The sequence below is a fragment of the Octopus bimaculoides genome, chromosome 2 (genome assembly GCF_001194135.2).
Source record: "Octopus bimaculoides isolate UCB-OBI-ISO-001 chromosome 2, ASM119413v2, whole genome shotgun sequence".
Taxonomy (NCBI): domain Eukaryota; kingdom Metazoa; phylum Mollusca; class Cephalopoda; order Octopoda; family Octopodidae; genus Octopus; species Octopus bimaculoides.
The window spans coordinates 109,303,231-109,319,036 of NC_068982.1; the positions used below are offsets into that span (position 1 = coordinate 109,303,231).

The 15,806-nt window shown below is 36.7% G+C and overlaps 1 protein-coding gene across 1 annotated transcript in view; it reads left to right on the forward strand.

Moving 5' to 3' along the window:
* The window catches only part of LOC106879436 (proto-oncogene tyrosine-protein kinase receptor Ret), a 391,429-nt gene that overhangs the window by 1,107 nt on the left and 374,516 nt on the right, over window positions 1-15,806 (forward strand). The window lies entirely within an intron of this gene.

Consider the following 15,806-nt stretch of genomic DNA (forward strand, 5'->3'; position numbering starts at 1 on the left):
TCTGTTTATAATTTCCAAATAATTTTTTAATACTTTTATAGAAGAAAGTCAATTGACTGTCTTCACACTTTTTTACCTAGTCCTGAACTTTATATATGAAATACTAGTGATAGACTGCATGTCTATCAGCAATATTAGCAGACAGACAGCCGTGCAGTGGTACGACATATAGCACAAGTAGACGAAAGCCTTCTTTTTTAATGAAAAAAAGAGAAGTGATTAGCATCAGACCGATGAAGGATCAGAACTGAGATTCATCTGAAACATTAGATGAAAAAGAGAAAACTAGCCATTATCAGTAGGAACCAACTACAATTTTTGCAGTGGGGATCACTATAAAATGTTTCGATCAACTTTGGGTCTCCATAGTCACTTGTGAGGCAATGGTAAAAAACGAAACAAAATTTCTTGGATTGTGAGAGCCCACAACGTCGACGATGCACGCATTAAACCACAGCGTTTTCCGCAGAGAGAACCGAATAACAACATTGCTTTTACTTATTTGTATATCGTTACAATCACTGGCGACGGCTTTTAATCAACTAAAGTACCGAAACAGCGAATTCTTGAATAATTTGTAAATAAATGTGCATGCTTACGTTTAATTAACATAGATTTACACTTGTTGGGCAGATCAATCACGAATTTGAAACAAGTTCTTATTGCAGAACGATCCGAATACATCTTGATTAGGGACAAAGTTTGAAACCCAAAACTGAAAAAAGGAAATAGAAAACGCGCAATCCATGTCAAAGTTGCTTGTTCGTACACGAGGCCAAATGCTTACTATGTCCTTGCTCTCTCTGCCAATTTGTCTATCCGTTTGTCTGTCTCTCCTTCTCTTTCTGTCTCTTAGAACTTCTGAAAATTCAATATGATTTACTCTTTTTTAAATTTAATTTTGTTCTCTATTTAATTTGTTCATAACCCATGTTTTAACTCCAGAAAACATTTTCTTTTAATGTAAACATGAAAGCTCTGATCATACTCGTGATCATCAATCTTGGCAAGGAATTTCCGTCAACCCACTCCATCACAAATGACAATGTTACCTGGGAGTGGAAGAAAAATCGAGGAAAAAAACAAGAAAAATCAAAGAAAGGAACAAAATAAAAATAAAATATTACGCAAACTAGTACACTCTGAATATGAACGAGTTGTCGGTGACTAAACCAGTAACCTGGTTAGTGAGAAAAGGTATTTTACTTTTAGAAATGAAATTTGAAAAAGTTGATGAATAGCTAAAGAGGAAAGTGTCGGTCTTCAACCTTTTCAGTCTGGTCCACTAAACAGTCTCTTTTGATAAGTCTACTAGCTTTAAAGGAAGGTTTGTGGGGAGGCGACCTTCAAAATGAACTCAGCTGATAGCCGTCTTATACGCAACAGCAGGTGTTCAACATTATTCCACTAGTCAGCAATGCTCGGGCTAGGATCGAGTGCGTGCATAACAGTTTCGTTACTTTCCGCGCATCTCGTAAGAACTGCCACCAGGTATTAATGTTCGAAAAACTTTTCGTTGATCTAAAACGATTAGTTACCTATCTATTTCAAGTTTCTTACTCGCCTTCTCTATGACGTATCGCATGAGGTGGAGGTTGCAGTTTGCGCGTTACTAATCAGACCATCGGCGATAGTGCCACCATCTTGGTTAACACACTAGTCTATATTTTGAAATTTGAGTTTAACAGAGTTAAAATTATCAATATGATCTGCCTTGTGTGAGTCTTTTCTCAGCAACGCGACCTGTCCTCGATTTGTAGAACTGGGAATTCTCCCGCCCTGCCGCCCGTTGAGGTAGACACTGCCAAGAAGACTCCAGAAAGTTTCATATACAAAAGTAAAGCTCGTACGACAGACCATCCAAACCAGGCGATTTACCAGTAGTACAACCAGCCACCGCTTCCCTTATTTTCGAGGCTGTTACAGACTTTTCGAAACATTCCGCCTCTGTTACCGAGAGTCGCAGCAGATCATCGAACTATGCACTGGAATACATCCTACGTTTCGACCTGCTATTTGCCCCGAACAGTGGACTAAAGTGCTGTTGAAAAGCTGTACGCATTTTCCTGGACTCGAGTGATATGCACCCATTATGGGCCGTCAAATGCCTAATTGTGGCTTTATTGCCACGCCGTACCTGTGCCATTCAGGCCCATCGAACGGCTTTCGTCCTCTCGTGTTTTAGAGCATTTGCCTTAGCTGTGACAATGCAGTCTTCATGCTTCGTGTTAAAAATTGGTCGAGTGCCTATTTTGTCGCGGACACGTCGGTTGCGATGCCTTTTTAAAGCGTCTCTTTTAAGTTTCTAGCTGTGTCTCTCTCTATTGTGTTTTTCTGTATCGCTGCAACCTTACTAAACCTTATCAATTCTTCTGTTATCGCACTTTTTAGGACGAACCACTACTTGATGTTGACGATTGCTCCCATTGACGTCCTTTTAAATAATTCACTAATCCGGTCTCTGTCTACGAAGCATATCTAGTTCGATCATACAGGTCACTAGTTTGTGGTCTGTGTAGCCGAAGAGTTTTAAAATGTAGAGAACCTATGCTCTCCTTCTTTACTGGCCTACAGAATATTCTATCACGATAAGATCTGTGTTACCCGATGTTGTTTCTCCATATCCAAATTGATATATTCAAACATTCAATTGGTACCAGTTGGAAATATCTGAGTAGATCTTTGAGGCTATTGCTCTCCGGCTCCTATCACCTAGTCTCACATCCAAGACCACCATCTTATCTTCTGAACCCAAGGAGTTGGTCCGTATCGTGAGATCCAAACCCTTTACAAACAACAAAACAATCCCGGTCGATTTGAAGAAAAGTAAATCTCGTATCCAACGAAATTGGGCTTGAAGGCTTGTAGATCGGAAAGTCTGGTTTCGCTGATGGCCACATGTATATCTAGTGACCTGAGATCGTTGAAAAGGGGAATCTGCATCCAAGGTGACTTCAGGCCACGTATCCTACTCCTTTACGGTATTCATTCTTTAAAGATTTTTGTATGTGAGTTGTGATATTAGTATGATTTTTATATGTTGTGATAATGTAGTGTAGTTATTGTGTGTAGTACTTTTATGTTGGTATATCTGAAACATTAGCTCTTTATGGCTTGCGTTTACAGCCTTGTAATTTATGATGCATTTTTTCTTGTTCGTATTGGGGTGTATGATCCTACTGTTGTCGTGTAAGTGAATTAAGTCGTGCTTGTACTTGTAATGGTGGTGTCTGTGATAGTAGTGGTAGTGGTGATGAGTTGATGGTGTTGATAATCCTGTTGTAGCTGCTGGTGGGGTTGGTGTTGGTGCGTCGTTACTTAAAAGCATATCCCTACTTTGTTCGTTTTTGCTCGCTTTTTGTGTCCATGCTTTTTTGTTTCATTTTCTTTCTTTGGATTGGTAACTTTTTCTCATTTAGGTTTCTCACCGTCACCTTCGCCACACGACATGTACCTAGTGGGGGAGGGGGATATCTTGCACGGACATCGTCATTTTCTGTTGTTGTTTGTTGACTATCAGTTGCTGTTGCTGCTGGTGATGTAGTAACTCTTGAGGATAGTGTTTCTTTTGTTGTTGTTGTTTTCACTCTTATTGTTATTGTTGCTGCTTCAAATCGTGCAGTTGATGCAGAAATCACTATTGCTGCGGTTACATAATGCCATTTTCTGCCGTTGTTAGGGGTACAATGCCTCCTGGCGATTAGTATTTCCACAGTTGTAGAATCGTGACCTACCTTCCACTATCACCTGCATTTGCCACCCCGCTAAGATCAGTATTAAATCCAGGATTATGCTTGTTTCTCAAGTTTCACCTGAATGAAAATCACCAACTCCACCTCTACCCAGTCGTCTTTTCAGAATCTTTTTATTTTTAGCATCGTGCCAGTTTCTTCCAAAATTTCACTACCCACGAATAGTTTGCTACTGATAATATGTTTGAAATTTTCGCTCTAATCACTCTTCGTTCTAGATAACTCGGTAACAATGTGTAATTCTCACTTCTTTATGAGATGGTGGAGTGCTTCCGTCTTAGAGTTTCCGAGTGGAAAATAACTTGGGTGTATCCGAACTTATCGGTATGTCCCACAAAATTGGCTTGAAGGTATACGGTCTAGGTTGTGCCTTTTCGTCGATAGGTATCCATACAGAATTGTTTTTGTTTTTGTTAGTCTAAAAGGTGTTGCGCTATTTTGAAGCGTAACTTTTCTCTTTTCTAGTCTGTTGATGTGTTTCACGTTTCTTTTACATCTAGTGAGATGAAATCGGATAAGTTTGTGACCTTGGCCAAAGAGAAAAAAAAGCTCACTCTGTTTTTTTTTTACTGTTACTACTGTTGTTAGCATCATTGTTGTCTCTACCCTTATTGCTTCCGTCTGAGGTGATGGTGGTGCAGGTGGTTGTGGTAATACAAGTCTTGCTGCTACTGGTAATTTTGTAAATTTCTTTTGAGATGTTATGCTACAGCTATTGTTATTGCTGATACTATTGTTGTTAATGTTGTTGTTGCTACAGATACTGCTGCAACTATTTTTAATTACTACTACATCTGAAGTAGCGTGTGGTAGTAGATGACTACCACAGGGACGGTTTCACCTTTAAAACCATCTCCTATCTTCCTCTTTTGGACGACTGGACGACAAAGACAATGCCATTTTGATACTTCTGTATCTGTCTTTGCGCTTGAATCTTTTGCTATTTCTTTTTTTGTGCTTTTTTCTCTTTAAATTTCTCTTTCACCACACAATTATCAGTTTTGATGATTCCTGACTTCCCCACATGCTTCAGTAATAGTTCCACAGAATTTTTTACATACCACACTAAACAGTTTTTCTCTTATTCAACACAATTGATCAAACCTCCCTCACTCTTTCTTCTGATTGGTGTCTCTCTCTCTCTCTCTCTCTCTCTCTCTCTCTCTCTCTCTCTCTTGGAATGAAATGCTCCGTGCAATGTCAATAATTTCAGTGTCTTTGTATCTATACTCGTCAGTTCATTTTTTTGCCAGTTTATGATTCCAACTCCATACCTAAGTGATGCTATCGCCCATCTATTGCTTGGAATTTATCCCATCTAGTCAATTTTGAGCGCCACACCAACCATAGTCTTCGAGAATACTTTTCTTCAGTTGTTCTTTCATTCCCTTCTGCATGATTTTATGTTACTCTTTCATTTCTGCATGATTTTAGTTGTTCTTTCATTTCGTTCTGCATGATTTCATGGCATACTCTAGAATGCCATGGTACTTATAACCCTCTCGTTCAATTTGTTTCATTACTTCCCTATTTGGTAATTCTCTCCCTGCTAGGGACTACGCCTTTCCTCTTCTTAAATTCATTACAAGCATTGGAGATAAATTATGTGTAAGTGCAGAATTGATAAAACAACTGAGAGCGACAAATGCAGAATGCATGGTAAGAAGGTTGAAACAGTGTGGAACATTGTTAGTGAATGCCCGAAATTGGCACAGCGTGACTACAAAGGCGACATGACAGTGTTGCAAGAATGGTTCATTGGGAAATTAGTGGAAATTATGGTTTAGAAGGATCAAAGACGTGGTATGACCAAATTCCGGAAGCAGTTGCTGAGAATGAGGATCGCAAAATCCTATGCGTTGCAATGATTGAGTGTGACCATCATATTTACTATTGGAAACCCGACATTGTTGTAGTGAAAAGAAGAAGAAAAACAAAACATGCTTGATAATTGTGGGCAATGAAGAAAGTGGACATGATAGCAATAATGTTTGGTGTATTTGGAAGTTTTCAGTACCAACTACCTACATGTAATGGTAGAATAGCTACTAAAAATCATCCTTGTTTGGAACTGCAAGAGTCCTCCGCTAAGTTCTTGAAGTATGATCAGTAAACAAGTGTCATCTTAGTCTGGGGGCTGTGGACAGTTGACACTTTCCAACATAGACAGTAAAACAAAACTGAGAATTTTAATAATAATAATAATAATAATAATAATAATAATAATAACACCAACCGAAAATGTGATGTACCCACAAACATTTATGAAACTAGATGAAGAAGAAAGAGTAAACAACTGGAAAATGAAACCACTACATGGGCAATACCTCAGAGAAATCGAACGAAAAGACAAGATCAACACTTGGAGATGGCTAAGAAAACGTGATCTGAAAGGATGCACTGAGGCATTGATATGCAGCGCCCAGGAACAAACTCTGAGATCTAATTACATCAAGTTCCAAATAGATAGGATTACCGAATCGCCCCTATGTAGGATGTGTGGCAGCAGAAACGAAAAATCTCACATATTGTGAGTGAGTGTAGCAAGCTGGCCCAAAAGCACTACAAAAGGAGACACGTTTACGTGGCTAAGTTCGTCCACTGGAGGCTATGTGAAAAATACGGCTTGAACAGCGCACGGAAATGGTATGAACATGAACCAGAAGGAGTCACCGAAAACAAAGAACATAGGACACCGTGGGATTTTACAATCCAATGTGACTCCCTAATCGAGGCTCGGAGACCAGATATTGTTGTGGTAGATAAAAGAAAAAAAGGAAGCCAAGATCATAGATATTGTAATACCTGGAGGTGTCACTTATATGACAGAAACTTCTTCTTCCTTCGATTTCTAATTTCTCTTTTTACTTTTCCTTATACATCACACCAAATCATACACTAATAATAATAATCTTTTCTACATTAAACACAAAGCCTGAAATTTTGTAGGGAGGGAATAAATCGATTACATCGACCCCAGGACTCAACTGGCACTTAATTTACCAAACCCGAAAAAATGAAAGGCAAAGTCGACCCTGGTAGAATTTGAACTCAGAACGTAATGCTGCTAGACATTTTGTCCTGCGTGCTAACGACTTTGCCAGCTAGCTGCCTTACTACCACTAATAATAATATATTGAAAACTCGGTAAATTACAAACCTTCTTATCACTTAAAGCCCTAATAACTAATATGGTTTACAAATTTGGATGTCAGTGCCAAAGTTGTAAACTTCACGACTCTTTAATTAATTTATTTTAACACCGCTGATTTTCTGACATTTTCCGTGACTTTTTAACTTCTTTTTTCTCTCTTGCAGTCATCGCCCACTTTTACTTTCTTCAATAACTCTAGACAAGTTTTAAAACTAATTTATAGATTCTAAATTATTAGATCTGAACAGATAAGTCGATCGAAACATATTTATAAATCTGTAAACCATTGTTTATAAAATGTATGTATTTAACTATTACTTCTGAAGTATCGACTATTATTTTGTTTCTGAGTGCTCCTGTTTCAGTGAACAAGCACTTCTAACAAATAAGCTCCTTATTTCTGCGCCATTTACATTCACGGTATTAAAAATGCAGACACTGCAAATCACTATGTCAACCAAGACCATCGCCATCCCGACAAAAGAAATCTACATAAAATGCTTGGAGCAGAAAACTGACAACTTCAGTAAATGACTTAAATGGCGCGCTTATTATGCTTGGTAGACGTAGTTATAAAAATAGCTAAATTTATTGAATAGCAGTACTTAAATCCTACTTAATGTAGATGTATTCTTTTCTAGACCATTAGAACGAATACTATGGACAGTGTAGTAATAGTTATCTGGCGAATCATGTAAAACCTGTACATTACAGCTCTTTTTACGCAAATTAACTTTCAGAATTATGTGAAAAGAGGTCTTTGGGATATTGAGCCTGTATGCAACAGCACGAAGAGACATACATTTTCATTAGTGATTTACTCACAGTGTTCTCTTTATCCTCTAACATACTTGGATACCCGCTCTTTTCATCCTGTAAATTTGTTCTCTAGTTTGTTGAATTTCCTCTCAAACTTATTTCTGATTTCGTTGAACTTCTTTCTTTGGATTCGTCATATAACTATTGCTATACACTCATTTGTATTCATCCAAGGGTCTGCCCATAAATCATCTTAAACTAGCAAATCATTTGGATCGTATCTGGCATGCAAATCTCTTGTCTAAAACACTCGTGTACAGACTTCATCCGTCATTCGACTTTTGTGTCGGAAGTTTGCTGTGAGATCGCTCAGTTGCAGCGACAACTGATGAATCTCTCTTTATTCCAAATCCCTGTATATCTGGTATGCAGCAAGGTTCGATTAGACTTCCCGCACTATTCCTCTTGTACATTAGCAACCCATTTACTACCACCTAAAACGATAACTTCTTTGCAGATGACGTCACTTTTCATTCCTTAGCATTCTGCAGGTAGGCGTCAGAGTAATTTCGCATCATATATACCACAGTCTCTAACAATATTGATCTCGAAAATCCTCTGCAAGAGACTGACAATATTATTTACTTCAACAGTACGCAAACACTGTATTCCCATATCAGCGAAGCAATATAATAAATCACACCCTCTAGTTTTGGACAACGCCCAGTTAAAATCCTCAGAGTTGTTACAAATGCTAGACTTCAGATGCACTGGTAATTTCTCTTGACAATCTCACATTCATAACGGGAAAAAGACTAACCTTCAGAGGTGAATAGCCAGAAGGAAGGCAACCTGTTTGGAAAGAGCTAGCTATTTGCATGCTACTTTACCCAAGGCACTTGTGTTTCTTTCTGTGTATCCTCCCAGGCATCTAACCTAATCTTTCCACTCCAGAAAATGATCCATCGAAAATTATTTTTCTAGAAGAAATTGTAAGATCTTGCGAAGAATGTGATACATCACTTGTTTTTTTTTTATTTATTAAGCCGTAGAAGATGAATGACTATGTACGAACATAGAGCTACAGCTTATTAATCTATATTTTGCTAAGGATTGCAGACATTTGCTGGAACCTCCATAAATATATGTCTGATGCGTAACATGAAGATATTAGAAGTTGGAAAAATGAAGTGGCTATCAGTGGTTTTAAAACTAGAATATTGAAAAAAGAAACTGAATATCACGAGGTGCAATATATTTTAGTGAATTCGCTACTCTAAATTATAATTAAAATGAAATTAATGCTATTTTATCATTAACTCGAACCGTGACACAAGATATTTCCGCGTATTTTCGATTTCTACAAAGGAACTCACAACATCTTCTTATTGTATTGAAAAGATGATTTAATTGCGAAATGTTATCACTTGCGCTCTATCTTTAATTTCTGAATTAGATGTGAAATGTCTAAGTTAGTTTCGATGGTTTAGAGATCAGAAGCTGAAAATCTGTGACATATAATTCATATAATTCCAAGTCGACAAACAAAGCATATAAAATAGAATATGTAACCGGCTCATTAATTCACCCCAGATCAGGATATTTATTGGCTCACATAAACATTCAACTGTGTGCATATACGCACGTTAAGATCAATATACACTGGCGCAAGTACAAGCCCCACCACTGTTCCGTAACACAGAATGCCGTAGCGTGGAACCCATTTTCTGTTAACATAGAACTGAATGGGAAAACACTTTTCGCTTTACCGACTTTCATGACACAGCAAGATTTTCAAGAACACAACGTTTCTGAATTATTCTTTTCTACTTTAAGCACAAGGCCCAACATTTTTGGGGAGGGGGCCAGTCGATTAGATCGACCCCAGTATGCAACTGGCACTTAATTTATCGATCCCGAAAAGATGAAAGGCAAAGTCGACCTCGGCTGAATTTGAACCTAGAACATAAAGACAGACGAAATATCGCTAAGCATTTCACCCGGCGTGCTAACGTTTCTGCCAGCTCGCCGCCTTGCAACGTTTCTGAATTATGGAAGATACCTGTACATACACAAGTGTAAGCACATAAAACTAGAGACAAGCAGAAGAAGATTAAGATAAACCAAAATACAGATGCACAATCAAACTATTAACTATAATACTCGAAGATAAATGGAAGAAAACATTAAATGTATTGCAAGGCAATGCAATGCGGTCACTGCTCAAAAACTTTCATCATCAATGTGAATGCAAAGTGATTAATGATAATTAACATTGATCGACTTTTAAATGGAACTGAATCCTTTTTCAAATTCCTTGTTTGGAAATTGTAAGTATTACCGTACTCATGAAATAACTAGGAAAACAACGAGATGATAACTAAAAGTTGCAAAGAAATTCCTCAAATCTGGGTAAATATTCTGCACGGCATTCATTCTCATCCGAAGCAAGGTATACTATTCCCAAATCGTTATTGCAGTTGCTAGTCGGCCTACAAAATGTACAAATAACAAGCCAAAGGCAAAACCTTTACGGGTTTCGGTTGTTTGACCATCTGAAAATAATCTGAAAATAATGTCAAATTTTATTCAAATCACACTCTACAATCTTAAAAACAGGAGGACAAATTGGATGATATATTTCTAGATACAGCATGTGTAAATATATATATATACTAGTCAGAGTTATCGCATCTCTGATTAGAGGTCTGCCCGATGTTAGAGCTGAAGCGTGACTTTAAAATAAAACAGAAAATAATTTTGGCTTGAGTAGCATCCTATGATTTCAGTAGTCCAGTTTGGATAGGCGGAGATCAAAAATCTTCGACATAAGATGGAGCAGTGTTATTGATATTAACACCACAAAAATCGCAACAGAATTTGTTGACATAGTTTAAAACGTAATTGGTGAAGTTGTAGTTTCCCGAATATTAAAACCTGCTACCTCCACTTGAAAACGATTAGAAACCCAGACTGTCATTGATACTGAAACCATATGTCATGCTCTAATGTTAAAGGTTTTAAAGCTGATGCTACATGTTTTAAAGTAAAGCTACCTAATGTTGATAAAAACAAGAAAGTGGAACTTACGCCAACTATATCATCAATGTAATTTAGAGTCACTTTACGAGGACTCCAATTCCATCATAGTCATTTATGTACGTTCTAAACCAATAATACAATGAAATGCAGCATCATTTGTGAATTACTTTGCAAATATAGTAGGTCGTACCAGTTCAGAAAGTTGTAATTTCAGTAGCATACAAAATCATTAAAATCTTTCCAAAATTTAAACTCCCCCAAACCAACGGTTCGAACAATCACTTTGTTCCATTTTTGAGAAAACTCTCAGTGAAACATTATAACCTAGCATTAGCACCAGCCAAGTACAATCTTTCCAGTTTACAGATCTGGAAATAACATTAGCCTAATATTGATTATTATACACCAAAGTCTATAACATCAATTGTATCAAATATATTGCAGTGCATAATCACAGTTACCATGTTTTCTGCAAATGAAGTTTCTCAGATTAATCTCTTATTTCAACGGTCCCACATGTTAACGAAGCAACAATAAAGAAATAGATTTTTTTTGCTTTATATTTTTATAAATGAAAAAGCACCGGTCGACTTTTATGAAGATAATAGTGTACAGTCATAGCTCTAGTTCACAGTTCCAACGCAACCGTCCGAAGTTTGAAACTAGACAACTTAAGTGTTCTCCCATCTACCATAGAATAAAAAAAAAAACTATATTAATTCATTTGTGCTTTGGTTGAGGCCATTTGAAGAAGAAATTTGCTTGCCTTATGTAACTATAGATGCATTTTATCCCAGATTTTATAAATTAGGCGATCAAGGAAATGACCTGTGACAAACTGACGGACTTCAAAACTTCTTAGGCTATCTTGATTTAATTTCTATCGGTAAACTCTTTTTATTCTTTTACTTGTTTCAGTCATTTGACTGTGGCTATGCTGGAGCACCGCCTTTAGTCGAGCAAATCGACCCCAGGACTTATGCTTTGTAAGCCTAGTACTTATTCTATCGGTCGCTTTTGCCGAACCGCTAATTTACGGGGACGTAAACACACCAGCATTGGTTGTCAAGCGATGGTGGGGGGACAAACACAGACACCCAAACACAGCATCGGTTGTCAAGCGATGTTACGGGGACAAACACAGGCACACAACCCCCCACACACATACATATATATATGCATATATACGACCGGTTTCTTTCAGTTTCCGTCTACCAAATCTACTCACAAGGCTTTGGTCGGCCCGAGGCTATAGTAGAAGACACTTGCCCAAGGTGCCACGCAGTGGGACTGAACCCGGAACCATGTGGTTCGTAAGTAAGTTACTTACCACACAGCCACTCCTACGCCTATAAACTTTGTAATTTATGTAAAAGTTGTCTTTTTCAGTTTATTGAACTGTTAATTTTTAGTTCTATATTTAAGAGATGAGGAATTATGTACATTATTTACATTATTTACAATTGACGGATATTTGTTCTCATCTTGTTTGTTGTTAACCACTACGCCATATGCCCACGGGTATATGGCGTAGCGGTAAAGAGCGCAAGCTACTAACCCCAAGATTCCGAGTTCGATTCCAGGCAGTGATCTGAATAATAATAATAATAACAACATAGAAAAATACCTTAGGAATGAGAACCCAGGTTCGAAATTTCCCCAAGACACCTGATGAAGGCTGGAGGTTAATATCAGCTGAAACGTTGTTAACAACAAATAAGATAAGGACAAATATCCGTCAATTGTAAATAATGTTAATTTTTATCAATATTTTTTCGCCATTTTACGAAATTTCTCTTTGGTGGTCAATGTTATTTATTATCTGGCTTATGAATGTGCCAACAGAACAGAAGGGAGATAGCTACAGATAGAATATTTCTGCGCAAATTTTATTCTAGGATTAACAAATACTTTCATTTTTGTCACTTTGAGCTCCCTTTCTTTTCATTCTACAGTAGTTTTTCCTTTTTCTTTCCTTTCTGTTTTTCTGATTTATTTTGTTTTGTTTTATTCTCTTAGGCTTTACGTATCTTATTCCATTCATCTTTTTGTCTGTCAGTTTATTTTCAGTTTGTCTATCAGTCTTTCTGCATGTCTCTTTTATCTCGTCTCTTTCTCTTTCTCCCAATACTTCTAATAGCCATATATTTAGCCGACGCGCTACAAACATACCATTTCATAATATTACATTTTTGTCACTTGACTCGCGAAATTTCTCAGCAGATCAAATTGCAACTAGTTACATAATAAAGATATTTTCTCACTACCATCCAATGTATGTGTCATTATATTGGTCATACAATCTGAGTAAATATTATATCATAAGTAGCTAAGTAACACTTTCAAATATTAACTCCGCCCAACCATTCACTGCTTGCCCCCTTACATGGAACACTATACCATACTTAATTACTGTGCCTCGATATAGTAATTCAGCCTGCAAGAAATAACTACCAACTCTCTCTCAAATTACACTCTAGCGTTTTGGGAAAGGAATGGATAGATTGGATAATGTCTTACATACTCATAAACTGATGGGATGGTGACGGCTGGAATGTTTTAGATCATATGTATGCTCAATCAGGGCTGAACCGAGGTTAACGACTGATGTTTTTGAATACCACCCTCTTTTGAAGGTAGCAGGGGCTGCTGAATTTAACTCATTGAATGGCCGTGTTTTATGGAACTCAAACAAATACAATGAAATGCGGCATCATTTGGGAATTGCTTAGCAAATATAGTAGGTCGTACCAGTTCAGAATGTTATAATTTCAGTAACAAAAAAACAAAAAACAAAAACAAAAACAAAAATGAATTAGGAAACACTTCAAAAGTCTCACACGTATGTAACTATATCACCTAAGGTTAAAAAAAAAATTATTGCATTTTCTTCTCATATTACCAACACAGTCAAATCATCAGAATTCGGACATGTAGTAGTCAATTTCAAAACTTAACAAAAGCCTTGATAGAATAATTTCTTCTTATTCCGCTAATTTCAAACTCTCAACACGTATTGAGACCATTTCTCTCAACTGCTATATTCACAAACCTCGCATAAAAGAATGCATCACATATTCAAAACAACAAAATTACAAACTTACTACACATCACTCGAATTTCCAATTACATCACCAAAGGGTCTGATTCTTCTTATTCCCTATTCATAAAGGAAATGCTAAGCTAAATGAAAAGAAAAGAAAGAACGCAAAGGCTTAGTAATCTATCACCAAATTCGTCAAGCCTATGGAGAGACAATGAGAACACAACTAGAATTTGTAAAATTTCGAATGGAATGTTACGAGGATTTTTCATCTCAGTCTTTGTAACAACTTTCACAAGTCATCATAGAAAAATAATATCACATTTATCTCCTACTACAGACATAGATATTATAATAAATCCAGTCCTATCTCAGCCACTTTGAAAAGATTTTAGCACCTACCAAATTCATCACACATTTCCCTAGCAACACCAAATAACACTAAATATAAGCAATCGTCACACTCAACAACATAAACATACCACACAAACACAGATTACTTTTAAAACATTCATGCTGGTGAGGTGTTGTAGGCAATTCTTAATTTAGGAATTAGAACACAGACACAGTAAAAAAAAAAAGAAAAAAATACAGGAACTCGGTAAGCGCACTTATTCTGCTTAATTCTTTAGCATACAAAAAAACCAGCGTATAAAAACTATATTATTATGGATTATACTAGTCCTGCCTTGAGCCTTTCAATTTTCCTTAATATATATTACAATAAACAGTACCAAACGAACGGCGCTCTACACATTAAATACAATACATACATTACAATTTACATACGTGGATAATATATACTTATTTTTATATACGTTTCATTTTTGTCTGTACAAACATATCTGATAATATTTCAATATGATTGACTTTACTTTCCACCCTTGGAAATCGATAAAATAAATTCAGGTTGAATATTTTGACTAACGAATCGAAAATATCTAGTCTTCAAATTTGGAGCCTTGCACGTACGATCAAACAATTATTTAACATGCATAAACGTACAGATATGAAATATATTATACACACAAATTATAATGTTTTTATACCCTCATACACAATGGATTTTTGTTGTGATATATGTGCTTTACCTGTGTATGCATACATGCTCGAGCGTACTACATATGATGCATACACAGAAATATAGTCATAAGACTGATGCATTCTACCCACTAATTGCTATGCCTTCATATTGAAAAAGAAAGCCACAACAAAAACAGTAAGCCCAAATATAGTCTACAGCTAAGTGGCCCAATTCCACTGTGTTAGAATGGCAGGCAGAATTCTGTGCCGCCGCCATATAGCATGGAATGTCCTTTCACTGCCAAAATTTCCAGATTCTTTTTCTGTTCATGTGATATTACTAACGACTTGAACTGATGTCTCTTTGTACGGCATTTTTCTATGTTTTGTTTAATTGTTAGTGTTTCGTATTCATGTTGTGGTTATGCTGTATTTGTTCAACTTTGTATTAATGCTTTTTGCTTCATGCTAAATAGAATCATCTTCATCGTAATTCTTACTGCCCTCATCACCGCCTTTGCCATTGCTCTTTGTTTTTAATATGGTAATGCTGAAGAGATAAAAATGAACATGTTGATGATTTCGGGAATCACAAACATCATATATAAGTTTTTATGCTCAACAACAGATTCTTCTGTAATAAAAATATTCTACAGGATATAATAGTTGCCTTTTGCTGGTAACTTTCTATAGAAAAATTTAGTACCTTATTTTACCATAAGTGAATTGAATTCAAAAAAGGTGGAATTACATATCTCACTAATTAATTGCAAACATGTACTCTTTTACTCTTTTTTTTTTACTCTTTTACTTGTTTCAGTCATTTTGACTGTGGCCATGCTGGAGTACCGCCTTTAATAGAGCAAATCGACCCCAGGACTTATTCTTTGTAAGCCTAGTACTTATTCTATCTGTCTCTTTTGCCGAACCGCTAAGTTACGGGGACGTAAACACACCAGCATCGGTTGTCAAGCGATGTTGGCGGGGTGGACAAACACATACAATAACATACACACACACACACACACACACA